At 40.3% G+C, this 19,658-nt stretch overlaps 1 protein-coding gene and 1 long non-coding RNA gene across 6 annotated transcripts in view; one reads left to right on the top strand and one right to left on the bottom strand.

Annotated features, from left to right (window-relative positions):
- Window positions 1-19,658, top strand: part of AUTS2 (activator of transcription and developmental regulator AUTS2) — a 1,133,525-nt gene that overhangs the window by 93,468 nt on the left and 1,020,399 nt on the right. The window lies entirely within an intron of this gene.
- LOC131501114 (uncharacterized) lies at window positions 5,697-11,430 on the bottom strand. Its single transcript, XR_009256643.1, has 2 exons — window positions 11,311-11,430; window positions 5,697-5,845 (listed from the first exon to the last, which is right to left on the bottom strand). It is a non-coding gene; the product is annotated as an uncharacterized LOC131501114 (long non-coding RNA).

The following is a 19,658-nucleotide window of genomic DNA, read 5'->3' on the forward strand; positions in this document are numbered from 1 at the left end:
TGTCATTGTCAGCTCTCCACCCCCAGCTTTTGTAGAAGGCCCCTCCTACTCTCCCTTTTCCTTTTACATTTTAAAATTACAATTTCAGACACTGTCCACTGTGGCAGCAGGATTTGTAACAAGACCAAGTTAAGTGATCTTGGTTGAACTGATTTATGAGACAGCTTCAAAAATTCATGAGGCACCAGGGGAACTTTCTGTAGCTCCCTCAGCATGCAGCATTTCCCTTCACCTCTTCACGTAGATCAGACATTTTGTGATAGTGCAGCAGTTTGAAGCGGAGACTTCTAGATCATGGCCCTGCTGATTAAGACACTAAGACACTCCTGAGGAGTGAGGGGAGGGAGAGCTGAAGCCCTTGTTTCCCTAACTCTGGGCATTGACTTTGGGTAAACCAGTGAAAACCTGGTAACTACAGTTGTGGATAGAACTGTCCAGAGCAGGGTTTTCTCCATGGGTGATCTGCTGTGTCCTTCTAGTGTTATGAGGGAAGATCTTGGTCCATTAATAATAGTCCCACAGTCTTAAGCGCAGTGAAATGAAGTATGTGTGCAAGTGTATGTGTGTATATGAAAGAAAGAAATCAAGCAACACATGGGGCGCCTGGGTGGCTCAGTCGGTTAAGCGTCTGACTCTGGGTTTCGGCTCAGGTCATGATCTTGTGGGAGCCCCACATGGGGCTCTGTGCGGGCAGTGCAGAGTCTGCTTGGGATTCTCCCTGTCTCCTTCCCTTTCTTCCCCTCCCCCACTCTGGAGTCTCTCTAAAGATAAATAAATAAACTTAAAAAAAAAAAGCAACACATTTAGTTGTTCCTTCTTTCTGTGAAAGCCTTCTCTAGACAGGAACAAAGGATATGGCTAAAAGCAGTGACCGGTTACAGTGCCTTCCCCATTTTATTGATTGTTCATTTCTCGTCTCTGACCTTATTAGCTACTTATTGATCTACTAGAAAAGCAAATAATTTTCCCTTGATAGCACTTAGGTGAACTGGACTTTAATGACTTGTCTCCCAAAGGGTTTTTAAAAAAAGTATTTACCTACTAAGTGGAAGTTGTCTACTATCTAATGTTATAATCTGTGAGCTTGGGGACCCTTTCTTGGGAGGATCAGTGATGTCACAGGCTGGCCTCCTCATTTTGGCTACTCCTGTTAAGACACCACACATGCTTTGTGGACTGCTGTAATGGCCTTGTAGCACACAGAGTTTTGGAGTCGACACAAGGAGCATATGTGAGATCCCACGGGAGGTGACGTATTGCTGCGTCAGTTCTTTTTTTTTTTTTTTTTTAACTATTTATTTTAAAGTTTATTTATTTATTTTGAGAGAAAGAGAGAGTGCAAGTGAGGCAGGGGCAGAGAGGGAGGGGGACAGAGGATATGAAGCTGACAGCACAGAGCTTGATGCAGGGCTCAAACTCAATGAACCATGAGATCAATGACCTGAGCTGAAGTCAGACGCTTAACCCATGGAGTCACCCAGGCATGCTGTTGCTGAGTCTGTTCTGATCAGCACCTGCCAACATGTCAAATAACTAAGACAGCCAGAACCACTTTGTTGTTAGTAAATTTTGTTTTGAGATTTTAATTCATGATTTTGGGCTCAGATTTGCTTACAAATAAGTTTTGAGTTCTTACTTGCTCTAAAAATGCTTAGTTCTCTCCTATCTGTGCTTGGGGAGAGAGAGGTTTTGGATTTGGGGTAGATATGTGTCATAGGGAAGCAGAGTGGCACAGATAACATAGGAGGTAAAATGGTTTTCCCAGCATTGTAGGTGTCTTTGACTATGTTAGTTTCTTTATGTTTACATTTTCACGTTCCCATTTTTCTGCTTTTGATTATACTCTTTGTTGGTTAAGATTAAATTTGTGTGCATCTCCTAAGATTATATGCAATGTGAGGCATGATGTTGGAAGCAATAGAAATAGAACTTGGAGAATGGTCCCTGATAATCCGTGAATAATATAATCCACGTAGAGGTAAAAGCAAAGATTGACTCTATAAGTTGTGGGATTAATGGGTGTTTTTGTCCGTTTTTCTTTTTTGCTTATTTTTTGAGTAGGTAATACAGTCATATGATTCAAAGATCAAAACCATATAAAAATTTTATAGAGAGATGTCTCATTCCCATCCCTGGACCCATATGCCCTATTCTTCAGCTTCCCATAACTATTTTATTGGTTTCTTATGTATCCTCCATAATTTCTGAAAGCAAATAGAAATATACTTGAATGTGTATTACACAGCGATACCATAAACATCATTCCGCATCTTGCTTTTTTGTGATTATCAGTATATCTTGGAGATCATTCCATCTCAGTATGGAGAGAGCTACCTAATTAATTGTCTTTAAAGCTGCCCAATAGTCCATTATATGGTTGTACTCTTACATATTTAATCGGTTCATATGTAATGACCTTGGGTTGTGTCTGGTTCTTCACTCTTACAAGTGATGCTGCTTTGAATAATTTTGATTATATGGCATTTCATCCATGTGTATGTATACATCTGTAGGATAAACTCCCAGGAGTGAAATTGTTAGTCAAAGTATATGTGCATTTGTCATTTTGATAGTTACTGCCCAAATCCTCTGTACGAATTTGTATTGGTTGTACCAGTTTATATTCCTGTTTAAGAGTAGGGATTTCCCCAAGCCTTGGCAACAAGTTTTGTGGTTAAACTTTGAATTTTTGCCAATCTGATAAGAGAAAAATTGTATCTCAAAGTGGTTTCAGTTTGCATTTCTTATTAATAATGTTGAGCATCTTTTACTATATCCTAGATCTGATCGTATTTTCTCTTTGTGAACGGTCTGGTCATATTCTTTGCTTGTTTTTCTGTTGGCTTTTTGTTATTTTCTGTATGCTTTAAAATAACTGGTCTATTTTGGAGTATTTTTAGACTTACAGAAAAGCTGCAAAGATTTACTGTTTCTTTTTACCCATTTTGCTGTCATTAGCTCTGTTAATTATGTTAGGTGGTGTAAAGAGGTCCAGGTCTCCTGGTATTCTGGGCTTGTCACAGGTATGTCATCCCAAAGAAGGATGCAGATCCAATTTATGACTCTTAAGCTGCCTCAGGGGATGTTCTAGTTACAGATGTGGAAGGTTCCTCCGAGCCTCTGACTAGCTTATGTTGTTGGGGCATACAACGTAGAGCCTGTCTTCCGATATTCTTCTTTTACTTGCGAAACTTATTAACTACAAGGGTTATTGAAGTGAAAACCTTGCCTCGAGTTTATATTTCTTGAGATTTACTTCCAGTTATAGATGTGGTTTTCAAACGACTGAATCTTTCATAGACCAGGTTTCAAGCACATTAAATAGTTGGTGATTTCCCCCTTCTCTTCATGACATGCTAATTGGGAGAATGAATAACTGTAATTTTTCTGGAGCATCATGCTGTCATTTTGTCCCGTGAATGAGTTCTCGGAGTACAGAGCTAAAACGTGGGGGCAGAGGTGCCGGTGCCGTTCCCATGCGGAGACACGCGTGGATCTTTGTGTCCCGCAGGAGTCGGCCTCCCCTGGAAGTTAGGGGCACTGGCTCTAGAATAAGACCTCCTGGCTTCAGATTCCTTCTTTGCCACTGCTAGCTGTGTCACCTTGAACATGTTACTTAACTGTTTTGTGCTTTACTCTCCCCATTTGTAAAATGGGGATCATGATAGCACCTGCCTCATTGAGGTGGTAATGAGGATGGGATGTGATAACACGTGTGAAGTGCTTAGCATAGGCCTGGAGCCTGATGAGTTGCCAATAAATAAATAGTGGCTCAACAGTAGTGGAGAGCAGTGATTTCAGAGACCATCGTTGTGTGGAACTTGACTTCGTTTACCTTGTGGGGAATGTAGCCTGCAAACACGGATGTCATACATGCAGCCAGTATTTGAGTACCTGGCAGTGCGAGACGATAATTAACATTTCTGTCATGTCTTGCAGTTTGGGAATTTTACAAATGTCATTTACCTCAGTGAAATCTCACAAAGTAGCTCTGAGATATGATTATCCTCAGTTTATAGTTGAGGAAATGGAGGGTCGAATGCCTTATCTGATGAGCTCATCATCACAGACCTCCTTGCTGGTGGAGTTGGGATTTGACTCCAGGCCTCCTGACATTGACTCTCCAGATGCTCTCTAAGAAGAGAGTGTCAACAAAGGAAGAATCTGGAATGGTTCCCAGGTGTCCCTGGGTTTAGGTCATACTCTTCTAGGGCAGCAGAGCTAGAAGGAAGCCCGAGGTTGGCCCGCCTCTTCGTGTGACTAATGAAGGCACTGCTGTGCTCGCAAGGGACTCGCATGGTGCCGGCAGGCAGCTTTATGGAGAGGGCAGGGTTCTCCTTGGCTGTTCCTGGGTGGTCTTTGGGGGCTGATTAATTGCTGGCATGGAGGGGGTTTATTATGGGAAAAGTAGATAAATTCAGAGAGGGGAGGACCTGTAACTTGAGAAGCATGCGGTTTTCCTGGGATATTTTCCTAAGTGCACAAATAAAAGGGCTGTAGTTTAGTATTCAGATGTGGTTCCAGTTGTGCAAGGGCAAAGAGAAAGAGGCAAAGGCAGGGAGACAAGGAAGGAAAGTGAGTGACTTGAAAAAGAGTTAGTGAGAGACCTTTGTGGGCACATCGATAGTGTCTCCAGGGCAGGCGTTTGAACTCCGGGGAACTTGGTATATAAGGGAGAACGTCTTTAGCAGTTCTAGGACCTGAAGCAGACTGGGTGGCCTTGGGGTGTGTCACCTTTTCTCCTGGGAGTAGACGGAGGGGGCGCAGAAGCTACCCCACGGTATTCCTCTCAGAATTGCACTTGGGGTGACTTCTGCTTCAGGTGGGAGGTTATTCTAGGCAGCCGGAGTGGGCCGGCAACATCAGTCTCCTTGAGGTCTTGCTAGAAATGAAGATTTGGGAACCCTACCCCAGAACTGCTGAGTTGTAATCTCCAGGGGGTGGTATTCAAGAATGTGTATTTTAGCGAGATCCTTAGGTCATTTGTCTGCATGTTAATTTATGGAAGCATTGCTCGAGTCTAGAGGCTTTCCATCTCCTCCTTAGGGTTCTGTGCTGCCGGGATTAACCTGCTGTTCACGAAATAGGTACTGAATTCTTGTTTTGTAGGCACAATACAAAGGTGGACTCTAGTGTGGATCATACCTCTCCGGGAGCATACAGTCTAGATGAAGAGACAGGATTGTTTACAAATAGTTAGTGTAGGGGCGCCTGGGTGGCTCAGTCGGTTAAGCGTCCGACTTCAGCTCAGGTCACGATCTCGCGGTCTGTGAGTTCGAGCCCCGCGTCGGGCTCTGTGCTAACAGCTCAGAGCCTGGAGCCTGCTTCCGATTCTGTGTCTCCCTCTCTCTCTGACCCACCCCCGTTCATGCTCTGTCTCTCTCTGTTTCAAAAATAAATAAACTTAAAAAAAAAAATTAAAAAAACAAAAAAATAATTAGTGTAAAGATAGTGTGAAAGGCCAGGAGCAGAGGCACCCAGAAGGCCTGGGACCGTGTGGAGGATAAATGTGTTTCTGTGGGGGTGTGCAGGGGCAAGAGGTGTGCATTACATCAGTGTACAACTTCTGTGTAATTCTAATCTGTGGTCTGTCGCTTCTTTGCAAGCCTGACCGGTGGCCTGACTTGGGCCAGCGAATGGCCATAGCGGTGTATTATTGCCTGTAGCCTGTCTGAAACCTGTTCAGCATGCCGCCATCACTTGACTGTCTGCTTTATTGACTCGACAAATACTTTAAAGATTGCCAGGGTAATGAAGATGACTCCTGGAAGGACATCCCCACCATCTGCTTCTGGGTCTTCTCTCACCTGTATTGCCTCTTCTCAAAAACCTGCATGCCCACACTCTGTAAAAGAAAAAAAATTGATTTGTCACTGAATTTCCATGCCTCAGCCTGGGAGAAATGTAAATGTTGTACTGGCCTTTAGTACTCTGCCTTCAAGCCTAGATTTAGAGCTGATCATTATACTTTTAGAGTAGGTTAGGTATGAAAATAGCAGCAGGTTGAAGAGTCAGAGGAAACTGTTTGCTCTCATCTGCTGGTTTGGTCAGGGTGGAAGTACGAATATTAATACAGTCCGCTTAAGCAATAAAATAACTCCCAAGGAAGAAGAACTATAAACTTTAGTAAATATCAGAGATGTTAAATGCTAAAAATAAAGGCTCTTTGCAGTTGTTTGGCTCTTTAAAGAGAGTGTTTATTGGTCAGGAGGGCTGGTGTGTTTGGTCATGTTTTGCTAGCTTTTTTTCTTTTTTTTCTTGGTATGCATGTGTGTAAGTGCATCAGAATATAAATTAGTTAATTAAGTAGGACAGTGTTTCTAGAGTGTGAAATAGTAACCTGGCTAGCCAACTTAATTAAATCCTTTGTCATTTTCCTTTTGAAACAAGTTTCATCTTGGGAGGTCACTGTGTCCTGGCTGTTGTACTTCTGAAATGTACCTTTTGACTCTATCCTCTCCTTTGTCTCCTTTTTCTCCTGTCCGGCAACTTGCACTGCACTGACTTGTCAGCTGACTTCATTCTCTCTCCCCCAGCTGTCCACTGTGCCACGACCACTAGAGACTTCTATCAGAAATCCCAAACTCTGTATGTTCCAGCTAAAGTCTAAGGAAACCTCCAGAGGCTTCCTGTTGTCTGTAGGACGTACTGTTTTTCCCAGCTCCGTAGTGTGCCATAGAAGACTCTTTATAGTCTGCCTCCAAAATACTGTTTCAGCCTCATTTTTAGGCTTACTCATCCCTGGGTCCATCCAGCCCACAGACCTATCTGCTATTTCCAGCACAAACAAAATATCACCAATAGTAGCCTTACATTGGTAGGCACCATTCTAAGTGTTTGGCGAGCATTGTCTGATGCCATTATTAAATTCAATACCAGAGACTTTTGTCATTTGTTCAAGGTCATGCACCTTGTGTTAGAGCTTGACTATTTTGATAGTCTTGCTTCTGGTCCCCGCATTTATGTTTCTGTGCCTTTTGCTTATATGTTTTCTGTGCCTAAAATGTCTTCCTCTTCTGTCTTCTTAGACTTGGAAACTTGGGTGTTAGGCATTCCTAACAAGGTGCTTCCACAGATCTTGGTGTCTGTCTCAGTTGAGCCTGATAATATCCTTAGCAGTAGTACCATCTAGTACTACTAGGAGGAGCTGGTCCCAAATCTTAATTTTTTTTTTTCCCATTTCCCCTGCAAATAGTAGGTGCCTAATAGAATGAATGCATGGATGGATGGTTATCATCAGTGTCTGACTCCTTTTGTGATTTGAGTAGAGTGTCCTTGGCCAAGTTTAAGGCTTCAGAAATTGCTGTGTGGAAAGAATGCATGTTATTTTAGCCATATCAGATTGTAGCCAGGGATAGTCCAACAAGCAAGGATCAAACGCCAACAAAGTTGTTGGTGTTTTTATTTGGGTCCAAGTGGAATATCAGAAGAATTTGGAATGGGCCTACTTATGGCAAGTTACTTATTTCTTCAGAGTTGATTGTCTGATTTGGGGCTGTATTAGTTTGCTAGTGCTGCCATAACAAAGTACCAGAGACTGGGTGGCTTAAACCTAATAAATTTATTATCTCACATTCTGGAGGCTAGAAGTCCCAGACCAAGATATTGGTGGGGTTGTTTTCTCCGGAGGCCGATCTCCTTGGCTTGCAGATGGCTGCCTTCTTGCTTGCTGTGTCCTCGCTTGGTCTTTTACTGTGTGAGCAGTGCACGTTGTGTCCAAGTGTCCTCTTCTTAAAAGGACACTAGTTACAGATGACCTTTGGAAATTGCATGTGTAAGTTTAACTCCCTCCAAAACTTAACTACTCATAGCATACTGTTGACTGGAAGCCTTACTGATAACAACAACCAATTGACATGTATTTTGTATGTTATATGTATTATATACTGTATTATTACAATAAAGTAAGCTAGAGCAAATAGTTATTAAGAAAGTCATAATGAAAACACATTTTTGGTACTATATTTAAGTGGACCTTCACAGTTCAAACCTGTGTTGTTTAAGGGTCACCTGTAGTATTAAGGCCCAATCTAAAAAAACTCATTTTAATTACCTTTTTAAAAGACCATATCTCCAAATATGGTCATGTTTGGAAGTACTAAGAGTTAGGACTGCAACATAGAAATTTTGGGGGAACGTATTTTAGTCCCTGGCAGTGTATTATGGAAGTTCCTCTACTTAACCCCTCCCCTTTCTGCCTTTTCCTTTTGTTTTCTTCCTTCTGGCAATTTTGTTTTACCAGACGGCTGTTGGGAGGAGAAGCAAAGATAGAAGAAAAATACATTTATTTTGGGTGAATTTCGGGAAATAGCTGGTGGGGGGAATGGCTGAATCCATTGGTGAAAATGAGATTTTGATATTGCCTCTAGATGTGTATTGTCCTGGCACATTCTGTTCTGGTTTCCCGGGCAGATGAAAGCTGGCTGTGTGTTGGAAGGCTGGGGAAGTGTCTATTCTTATATTAAGTGGAAAGGGAAATTGATAATCCAGCTTTTTCAGTTGCCTGGAAAAGGGAGAACTCTATCCTTATCTGGATTTCAGCCCTTCTTCCTAGAAGTAGCTCAGGGACTTGGTGAGCACACTGAGGGTAGGGGGCAGCCCTCTCCCGTGGCTGACAGCCTGTGTGGCACAGAAGCAGAAGCTGAGAAAACATGTGTCACCTTGAATTACTGAATTTGTGCGTCTCAGCTACATTGTTGTTCCCCAGACCTTTTGTGAGGGGTTTTTCTTTATCCTTGTTTGTTAATTCCTACCCTTGTCTCCAGTTCTCAATTGTGGCTTATGTCTTTTCTTCCCTTTCTCTTTGTGATTATCAAGTAATTTATTAAATGGAGACAAGCTTAACTAGACATTAAATAATTGCAGGTGTGCAGCTGAATTGAGCTGCTGTCCTTTAACTAGGAACTCACAGCTGTTTGTGTTGTATTGTGTGATGAGATTACACTTTACCTCATTTGGTTACATGATCTCTTGCATATTGTAAGGTGCAAGAATGTTGAAGCTTCTGCTTTAAGCAGTACACAAAGGCTGGTATGTTCTCAGGAAACCAACATAAAAGGTACTGGGAGGTCAGGTCTGGAGTCTTTGCAATATTTTTTTCCTGGAATTTTTTTCATTTCCTTTGCCTTTTTCTTGATAGGGAGCACCTGATTTGCTCCTTGACTGTCAAATATGATTAGTTATCACATCTTAAAACTGTTTTAAAAAAACAAACAAAAAACTGTTTTTTATATTGTTAAAGCAGGGTTTTTTGGTTTCCTTCAAAGGAAGAGAGAGATCAGCAGTATGTTGGACAGATTAGTTCCTTCTGTGCTTTTATTAGACCTCATCTGCATGCTTCTTTTATACAAATTTGCCTCATCAGTAAGAAGTGTAACTTTTACAAATGTAAGATTTAGTCATGGGTTAGGTTGTAGTGCCATCAGTTTGCTTTCTTTGTCTGGTTTCATAATTTATAATAGTTGCTAGAAGTAGACACTACTTTCACAGTATCTAGCTCAACACAGAATTTAGAGTAAGCTATTAATAAAGGATTGCTTGAGTAAACTAGGCAGTAAGCCTAATGGTTTTAATAACCAATATACATGGATCTACTCTTAGGACATACAGGTATAAGAAATGTCATGCTGCCACTTGACTGCTTTGTGACCTTGGGCATCCTACTTAAATGTCTTAATCTTTGGTTTCTTCATCTAGGTGGTTGTGAGGATTAAAGATATTTGCATTAGATATGTGCATGCACACACATTTGCATGCATGCAATGTGCCTGGCACTATTCTGGATACTGGCTACATTTGTGAACAAAGCAGACCAAGTTCCTGCCCTGGTGGGATTAAATTCTAGATCTAGTTTTTTTAATTTAATTTATTTTTATCTTAGAGAAGGAGGGAGAGAGAGAGAGTGTGTGTGTGAGTGGAGGAGAGGGGTGGGGGGGGGGGGAGGGAGAGAGAGAGGGAGAGACTATGAATCCCAAGCAGGCTCCACAGGCAATATGGAGCCCGATGTGGGGCTCAATTCCATGACCCTGGAGTCATGACCTGAGCTGAAATCAAAAGAGTCCAACGTTCAACTGACTGAGCCATCCAAGTGCCCCATATACTTTAGACTGTCTACCAGGGAGAATCCACTTGGTGGGAGAACATGATAGCTACCATTTGTGAAAAAAATTTTTTTAACTGAAATATGTAGCTAATAATGGTTTCTTTATTTGGTACATTTAAACACTGTTTCAATCTAGTACACGTCTGGCATATAGAGGGAGCCTTAAAGCCCTTCCCATACTTTTTCATATCATCTACAGCTGTCTGTATTTATGGGTTTGTCTATTAAAAAAAATTGGTTAGAGTCTCTATCTAGGCTAGGGATTGTTGGTCAAGGGATGCTGACTTCTCTGGGTGTTTGCTTTTAGGCTGTCTCTCAGGTTCCAGAAGGGGACTCCAAGAATGAGTTCTGAGTGACATGTTTGATCCTTTGAATCTTTTCATGGAAGTGCAGTTTGTTCAAGTAAAGTCTGGATGGCTCAGAGACTACACTGTGATGTTTAGTTTACCTAACCCTGTCTGATACACTCTTTGCTAGTGTCTACAGAAACACAAGCAGAGAAATATCCCAGGGTTTCAGACTGATTAGCTCTTTTAAACTCTTATTCTTAATGGGTGACTGAAAGAAAAAATATTTTTGAGATTTTTCTCTTTTTACCGATGACTAATAGAAACAAAAAGACACTGGCCATCTTTCAGAAGCATTGTAAACGTATTCTGATTGTGGGCTTCTGGAGTTCAGACGTGGGAGGGTGTTAGTGACCAGATGTCAGTTCCTTGGGGACAGGGGTGGTGGTTGTCAGTGAATCTAGAACTGTATCTTGAGAGGAATGGGCAGTGGCTTCTGTAGGGACACAGAGATGTCCGACACCTGTCATGCACTATGCTGAATGCTGGGTCTATAGTATTTGGAGTATTTGAACCAGGGCTAGCCCATAATGTATCTGTGTTGTTATGAGAGATCTATCAGGTTGAGAGCTGTGAACCCATCATATGGTTGCAGTTTGCATCCTTCCTGTGTTTCCTCTTAGGGAATAAATAATATACGATAATGAAAAAAAGCATGTTTTTGTGGCTTTTTTTAATTGAATTTTGATTTAGGACCCTTTATGTTGTGGGTGTTTTTGAAGGTTGTGGAATTTGGTTGCTTATTGAGAATGCTTTGAGAAAATTGGATCTCTGACCTACAACCAGTCCCACATTGAATTCCTTCCACTTATTGCTACAAAGAAATACACATTTTTGTTGAAGCTGAGGGAGGGGTGTTACCTGCTTGTTTATCAGAGCCTCCAAAAGTAGCTCAGACATCCCTGATGCCTCAGCTGATGTCCTTGCTCCCTGGTTGGGTGTTTGTGTCTGAAGTACTTGCTTCCTTGGCTGTGGGTTAGGTCACAGAGCCCATTGCTATGGAGATTATTGCAAAGGAGCAGACTTAGCAGGATTGCACAAGGCTGGCCAGTGGCTGGGTTTAGACTACCTTGGAAGAATTGGCTTAAGGGCAGAGAGGAAAACTTTAGAAACCTTTCTTCCTCTTTGGTGGCGCTGATGCCAATGAAACCAGACTGAAGTTCTTGTGCCTTTTTTCAGGAATAGGGTCATATAGCTCATTGGACTTAAATTAGTTGCTGTGAATTACAGGCGGGGCTTTATGTAGGTGCCATGTGTAAATCATTGTGCTGTCCAGGTGGAGTTAATTTTTTTTTTTGAGAGAGAGAGCGTGAGAGCTTGAGCACGAGCAAGGGAGGGACAGAGGGAGAGAGAGAATCTTAAGCAGGCTCCACACCCAGTGTAGAGCCTGACATGGGGCTCCATCTCACAACTGTGAGGTCATGGTCTGAGCTGAAATCAAGAGTCGGACGCTTAACTCACTGAGTTACCCAAGTGCCCCAGGTGGAGTTAAATTTGATATCAGAAGAATGAGTTAGCCTAACGGAGGGTAGCAGTGGGTTATTAAGGTGTTCTTCAGTACAACCAGAAATTTTCACTCCATAATGTTTTTACTGTAACTTCTCATTCTTGGTGTTGAATCAGGCCCACATGGCCATTCTGATGGTTTGGAAAAGTTTTTGCCCATGAGAGTGGTCTTCTTAAAGATGGTGAATCAGAATCATCTCATCATTGCAGGTAAGGAGGTACTTTTTTGTTCTCTGAGTTTGCTGCAAGCATGTGCTGACTCAGAGAAGAAAGGGCAAAACCAGACATTTTTCTTTCTGTTGAATCTTTTCATGATGAGGGTTTTGTCCTTTTAATAAAATAAGCCAGAGCTCTAAACTTTATTAAGTGAGAGGTCTGGGGCAAAGGAGAAATGATGCAAAATGCTATCCTGTTTCTTAGAAAACTTTACTGGTACCTTTTGAGCTGTGCCCATTGGCTCATTGTTTCAGAAACATCACACAAAATGTCTTACTCCTTTTTCTAGTTGGCTCTCTTTAAACTTTTCTTAGGGGAACCTGGGTGGCTCAGTTGGTTAAGTGTCTGACTCTTGATTTTGGCTCAGGTCATGATATCACAGTTCGTGAGTTCAAGCCCCATTTGGGGCTCTGTGCTGACACTGTGGAGCCTGTTTGAGATTCTCTCTCTCTGCTCCTCCCCCACTCACGCACGCACTTTTTCTCTGTCTCTCAAAAACAAATCAACGTAAAAAAAATAAAATTTTCTTAAAAAAATGCCAACACTTTTCCAAGCCAGCTAAATAAACCCAAATATGGAATGATCTGAAATGACTTAGACAAAGCAAATGATTCTGACTTTCCCAGCTGGGGGACTTTGTCTTCTTGAAGGCCAGCCCTCTAAATTATGGGAAGATCCAAAGCAAAATTGAGTTAAATAAGTCCCCTAATTCCCATAAGTAATTTCTAAATTATCCTTTTATATACCTTACTTGTAATGCAGCTTGCAAATGAGTATCACTGTGAGAGCTACAGTTTGTTAGGGTTTAGATCTTAATTAGCTCATGAGAGTGCATCCTTTTGAAGTTGTATACAACAGGTTGTTGGCTAGTTTTCCAAAAGCAATTAAAATGCCCACTGTTATAATTAAGCTTGTTACTGGTTGTATGTTCTAGTTATAGAATGTATTTGACAATTAAAGAAACTGAGAGTGAGGCTTTTGGCTGGGCTCTTTGGGATGTAGTAGACTGACTGCCACCTTAATACTCTGTAAGGAGAGTCAAGTGGTGTGTATGGGAAGTACATCGTAGGTCATGTCTTAGACCTTTGAGTATTTATTGTTACTCCATAAGTAAAAGCAACTATAGGTTTGTTTTTGTTTTTTCATTGAAGTATAATTAACATAGTGTTATATTAGTTTCAGGTGTACAATGTAATGATTCAACAGTTCTATACATGACTCGGTGCTCATCATGGTAACAGATTTTTAGGCAAGTGCTAAAGTTCGGGAGTGTGAATTCCTGATTATATACTACTGTATATACAGGAGACAAAAATCCAAACGTCCAAATTACAGTCTTTAGCTGAAAGTCCTTTTTATAAAGCTTTGCCTTATCTTTTAAGAAGGTTGCTTGACTCTGACAGTGAACATTTAATCTGTTAAGCTAACATCTCCATTGCTGTGATCAAATTTTTTTATCTGGTTGTTGAAAGGGAAGTTTGGGAGAAATGCCGCCAGGTACAAGATGTGGTTAATGCCTGTTTCTGAACTGCGTACAGCGTGTAGAAGTTGTTAAACTGCACGCCCACCATGGCACAGTGAGATTTGGTCTGGCCCATGGGAGAAGCTGTGATGGTCAGGGCTGGTCTTGATGGCAGATACAGTTCTTCACAGTTTCCTTTGCATGCTGCATGACTTCTATTCTTTCCTTTCTCCTGTTGACCATTTTGGACCGTTTCTTTGTTCCTTAACACCAAAATGGCATGGTGACTGAGACCATGGGACAAATGAGTCATTTATTGGACAGGTGAAAATCAGTACTTAAAGTGAAGTTGGGCTTTTCTCGTGTATTTTATTTTGAAATACATTCAGCACTCAAAGGAAAATGGACCACTTAGTTTTGTGATTCCATCCCTTTGCCTTGCCTGTTAGTGCCCTCCCCCGCCCCCCCATGCAATTAACATGAAAATGATGGTTAAAAATGAGGTTAGCATTTAGAGCTGGGCGGGAGGAAGGCTTCATAGCATGTTAAAATCAGAGAAAAAGAGAAAAGGGCAAGTGTTTTGTGATTATTACTTGGTTTTGAGGAATAGTGAAAGAATTGAGTCTTATAAATGTACTTCTTACCAGAGTTATTTTAAGGTTGTGATTAATGATAAAATTATTTTTATTGTACAAAAAATTAGAATTATTAGAGATACACTATTTATTTATGGCTCTCTAGATATATATATGTTAAACCTATAATATATTAGTATGAAATAAATTTAAAGGCTCGTGAGTTTGAGGACACTTGCTTTAAATTCATTTATACAGGTACTTTCTGTGCTTCCTTTGTAGCAAGTTTTCCATAATTTATTTCTAGTCATGTAGAAATACAGGAGAAAAAAAAACAACCAGATTATTAGCTTGGTTCCTTTGAGTTTTACAATTTTCCCATGTACAGAACAAAATAAAACCAGTCTTTGGTGAAGTCCTATGAGATAAGATTACTGGTTCTGAGGAAATGACTATCTCCAAAGTGTACATCTGTATGTAATATGTTGTATGCATTATGTGTGGTGTTTTATAGTTAAAATACAGCATAATCATCATGAAATAATGCACATGAAGTGAGATGTTACAATAAGATGAGCTTGGCTTAAAACGAAACAAAGAATAAACATGGAATTTCTAAGCAGTTTTACTTGTAGGTCTAATGAGTCTAATTAGTCTTACTCATAGCTCAGATGTCCCCTTTGGTATGCTTTACTGCATAAAGTCGTATTCAGCCTCCCAATTCAGAGTAATTCCCCTCCTTTGTGCCCCATAGCATCCCATGCTTCCCTCATTGTGGCACTTCCTGATCTATATTGTGTATTCCTCCATTTGAGTATAAAGTGTTAGGACATGAGCAGGTAATTATGCTTTTTATTTTGCCTTTTATTTTACTTTTCCCCTCTGAATTCCTTTTTAAAAAAATTAAAATGTCATTGACACACAATAAACTTCAAATAAAGTGTGTGACGCGTTAAGTTTTGACCTAGTATATACTCGTGAAAGCATCCCACAGTTAGGGTAATGAACATATTTAGCACCCTCAGAAGTTTCCTCTTGCCTTTTTGTAATACTTCCCTCCTCCCTCTTTCTCCTCTTTGTACTGATATGTTTTTTTTTTTTTTTATCACTGTAGATTACTTGGCATATCCAATAATTTTATATAAATGGCATCTCCTACAGTTTGTACTCTTTTCTTTTGTCTGGCTTCTTTCACTCAGCATAATTATTTTCAGATTCATCCATGTAATAGCATGTATTGATAGCTTCCTTTTTATTGCTTAATATTCTTCTGTTGGTTGGATATATTAAAGTTTGTTTATCCACTCATCTCTTTTTGGGCATTTCCATTTTCTGCCATTATAAATAAAACTATGAATACTGGCATGTGAATATGCCATGAATATTGGCATACAAGCCTTTGTATGGACCTCTACTTTCATTTCTCCTAGGTAAATCCCTGGGAATGGAATGTCTGTGTCATATGACAGGAATATGTTTAAATTTATAAGAAACTGCCAAACAGTTTTATAAAGTCTTTGTATCATTTTACATTCCTACCAACAGTGAATGAGAGTTCTAGTTCCTTCATATTCTTGCTAACAGTTGGTATGATAAATATTTTAAAAATTTTAGCCATTCTCATAGGCATGTAATAGAACCTCACTGTGGTTTAAGTTTGTATTTCCCTAACGGCTAGTGATGTTAACTGTCTCTTCATGTGCTTTTGTCCATATAGCTTCCTTTGAGAAGGCTATGCTTAAATTTTTTGTCCTTTTTTTTTTGAAAGGTTGTTTTCTTACTGAATTTCAAGAATTCTTTGTGTATTCTGAATTCTTTTATCAAATGTATGATTTGCAAATATATTTTACCATCTTACAGGTTTGTCTTTTCGTTCCCATTAAGAATGTCTTTTGAAGGGCAGAAGTTTTAATTTTGGTGAAGTATAAATACCAGTTTGTTATTTTATGGATTATATTTCTGGTGTCTTAGTTAAGAAATCTTTGCGTAACCAAAGTCACAAAGATTTTTTTCCAGAAGTTTTGTAGTGTTAGATTTTACATTTAGGTCTGTGATTAATTTTGAGTTAATTTTAGTATGATGTGAGGTATGGATGAAATTGATTTTTTTTATATGGATATTCAGTTGTTTCCACATCATGTGTTTAAAAGACTGTCTTTTCTCCATTGAATTGCCTTTGTACTTTTGTCAAAATTTGATGTTTCTGTATGTGTGGATCTATTTAAGATTCCCTATTCTATTCCAATAGTTTTATGCTTATCCCTTCTTCAATAATCATACTGTCTTGCTTATTGTAGGTTTATATTGTCTTAAAATCGAATAGTAAGTCTTCCAACTTCACCATTTGTCTATATTGTTTGTACTATTTAGCGCCTTTGCCTTTCCATGTAAATTTCATTAAAAAAAAAAAAGTTTATTCGTTTATTTTGAGAGACAGAGAGAACCAGCTGGGGAGAGGGGCAGAGGGAGAGAGAGAATCACAAGCAGGCTCTGTGCTGTCATGTGGGGCTTGAGCCCATGAACCTTGAGATCATGACCTGAGCCAAAATCAAGAGTCAAACACTTAACCGACTGACCCCCGGCCCCATCCCCAGTACCCCACCATGTAGATTTTAGAATCATCTTGCTTATTATCTGAATATCCTCCTGGGATTTTGATTGAAATTGTATTAAAGCTGTAGATGAGTTTTGGGAGCATTGTTTACCATATTGGGTCTTCAAATTTATGATCATAGTTATGTCCCTCTACTTATATTGATCTTTTTTGATTTCTTTTCATCAACATCTTGTAGTGTTCAGCATACTTGTCACATATATATTTGATAATTATTCTTTTTACATAGCTTTCATTCATAAGATTCAGAGACTTCTCTTTGGTGCTTTTCATGTTTATATTACATCCTTCTATTAATAACTTCTCTGGTATTAGCCTTCAGTATTGCTTAAGTTTTCCAAAGGCAAACTTTCTAAAGTTTTCCAAAGAGGAAGCCAAATGAAATTTGGAGTCAAATCTGCCATAGGAGATTATTGACTACCTAGGTTGCCCTGCTTGGATTTAACTCTTTGGCTTATATAATTTCTCTTGAGGCATAAGCCAAAAACAGTGATACCATATAATTCCAACTGTGGTTAAAAGAAGGATTTTAAATGGCTGAAGAGCTGACCACTTTTTATGCTGCTTATATTGAGAGGCCACTGGTAGTTTGTGAAACACTGTCAGTGTTTCTTACCCAGAAAGCAGTTGAGGACATATTTTAGGTTGGGAACAGAGAATTCACAGGCTGGTGGAGTGCTGTAGTGGAAGGATTCCTCAGGGATCATCAGTTCACAGAAAGGGAAAGAAACACTCGGTTACTTGGTTTCCTTGGAGAAACATCTTCTCAGTGAGCTCTTCCTGAAATGCATTCTGTTTCCATCAGAATCCAGATTCCTAGCCCTTCCCACTGAACCGATTATGTCCATTGAGCGTAGGCAGTCAGAATGGAGAGATGAAGGGTTGGTGTTAGAGCTGAGGTGGCTGTTGACCAGAGATGATGCTGTGCCCAGTGGGATTGTTAGGAGAACTTCCTGTGCGGGACAGATGTGAGTGGTGATTGCTCACATACACTAGTGGAGTTACCTTCTGCCAAGCACTATTCTAAATGATTGATGTCTATGAACTGGTCTGATCTTAACAACCTTGTGAGGTATACATACTATGATCATTCCATTTTGTGAGTGAGCAAAATGAAGCACAGAGCAAAATCAGGAATTTTTCCAGTAGGTGATGGAGGCGGGAGAGGAATCTAGGCAGTCTGGCCCTAGAGTACACATTTGTAGCCACTACACTTGTTTGTCAGATGGTCAGAGAGCATGTCTGTTAGGAGATCCTGTAGGTGAATGATCCCTAAAAACCTCTCTGCTAGTCTTGGAGACCGTGGGGTTCAGTTTTCTTGAGTTTTAAAATAAGAGAGACTTCTGTCAGTGATAAGATGGACACTTCATTTCTGAAGTTCTAAATTTAAAGCTCTTTGGAACATACAGGTTTTCAAATAGAAAATGTGTGTGTGTAAAAGTTTCACTGCTTTAAAAGTCTTCCTCTCCCACAACTACATAGTCTCTGGTTTAAATGTTTGTTTCCCAAGTCTTTTCCCAAGGAAGGACATACTCAGGCTTATATCTAAATGGAATTGAATGGGCCTTTCTTTGATTTATAATGTGGCAGCAGGAGACTGTTTGGCTATGCATACCTCTACGGGGCCAGGTATAAGCAGTTTTAAAGAATCCTAGCCACTAAAATAAGCAGGTGTTGGTAGGCAGAGGCTATGCAGTGGCTGCCTGGCTCTGGCTGGCAAAACATTCCTGGGTGGCATTTGCCACCAGTTCCCTGGGTGTGGGCACCAGAGAGTGTAGGGGAGGAGTTGGCCTGATGAGCTCTGTGTTTGTGGCACCTTATGGAAACTTTATAGTGCTTTAGCTGCTCTCTCTTGGGTGGGCATAGAGCCATGCTTGGCCCTAACTCTTAGAGGAAATGGGGCAGAGAAGTGGACAATGTTCTGGACTGTGTGGAGGATGGAGACCACAAGGAAGGGATGGAAGGGAGCAGAATAAAAGGGAAAAGCAGTGATTTTAGATGTACTTTGCTTCAGGTTTTCCAGCATCAGGGAAACCATGCACCTCCAGCAGTGTGTAGAATTTGTGCTTTGGGAAGGAAGTAGGTCTTTTTGAGTGTAATCTGGAGTGATTCCTTCTTGAAGGAGGAAATGAAGATGATTGAGAGGCTCTCTGTCTCTCTCATACATACGTACATATCTTGTTTTGCTAATTACAGGGCAGTTGGATAGACCTCATCCACTGTTTTAATCTTTGGGTGTGAGTAAATAAGAGAGACATACTGGGTAGGAGGAGAGTCTTTTTGTCCCTGCTAACAAGGGAGGCCAAAGGTGGCATTTGAACTTTTGACTCTTCAATTTAAATTCCTAACAATTTATTGGGAGCCTATTATGTGCCAGGTACATCACACGGACATGGGATATGGCATCTAAAGGCTAACTGTTGAAACGGTTTATGTTGGTCTGGATATACTTCCACTAATCTGTATTTGTCATATAAGACAAAGATTATCATTGAAATTTATATTAAAAATTATCCTTTAAAACTATTCAGCACATGTTACCATTCTTAGAATGTGGGGGCATATTGGGATCTTTAGTGGGTATATTTGTTTCCTGTGTCCTGTTGTAACAAATTACTATAAATTTAGTGGCTTAAAACAACACAGATTTATTATCTTGCAGTTCCATAGGTTAGAAGTCCAACATGAGTCTCCCTAGGCTAAAATCAAGGTGTTAGTAGGGCTGGAGGCTTCTTCTGGAGGTTGGAGGGCAGATTCTGTTACCTGTGTTTTTCAGCTTCTAGAGGCTTTTGCATTCCGTGGTGTGTGGTCCCTTCCTTCATCTTCAGAGCCAGCA

This window comes from Neofelis nebulosa, chromosome 18 (genome assembly GCF_028018385.1).
Source record: "Neofelis nebulosa isolate mNeoNeb1 chromosome 18, mNeoNeb1.pri, whole genome shotgun sequence".
In the NCBI taxonomy this organism is placed as follows: Eukaryota; Metazoa; Chordata; class Mammalia; order Carnivora; family Felidae; genus Neofelis; species Neofelis nebulosa.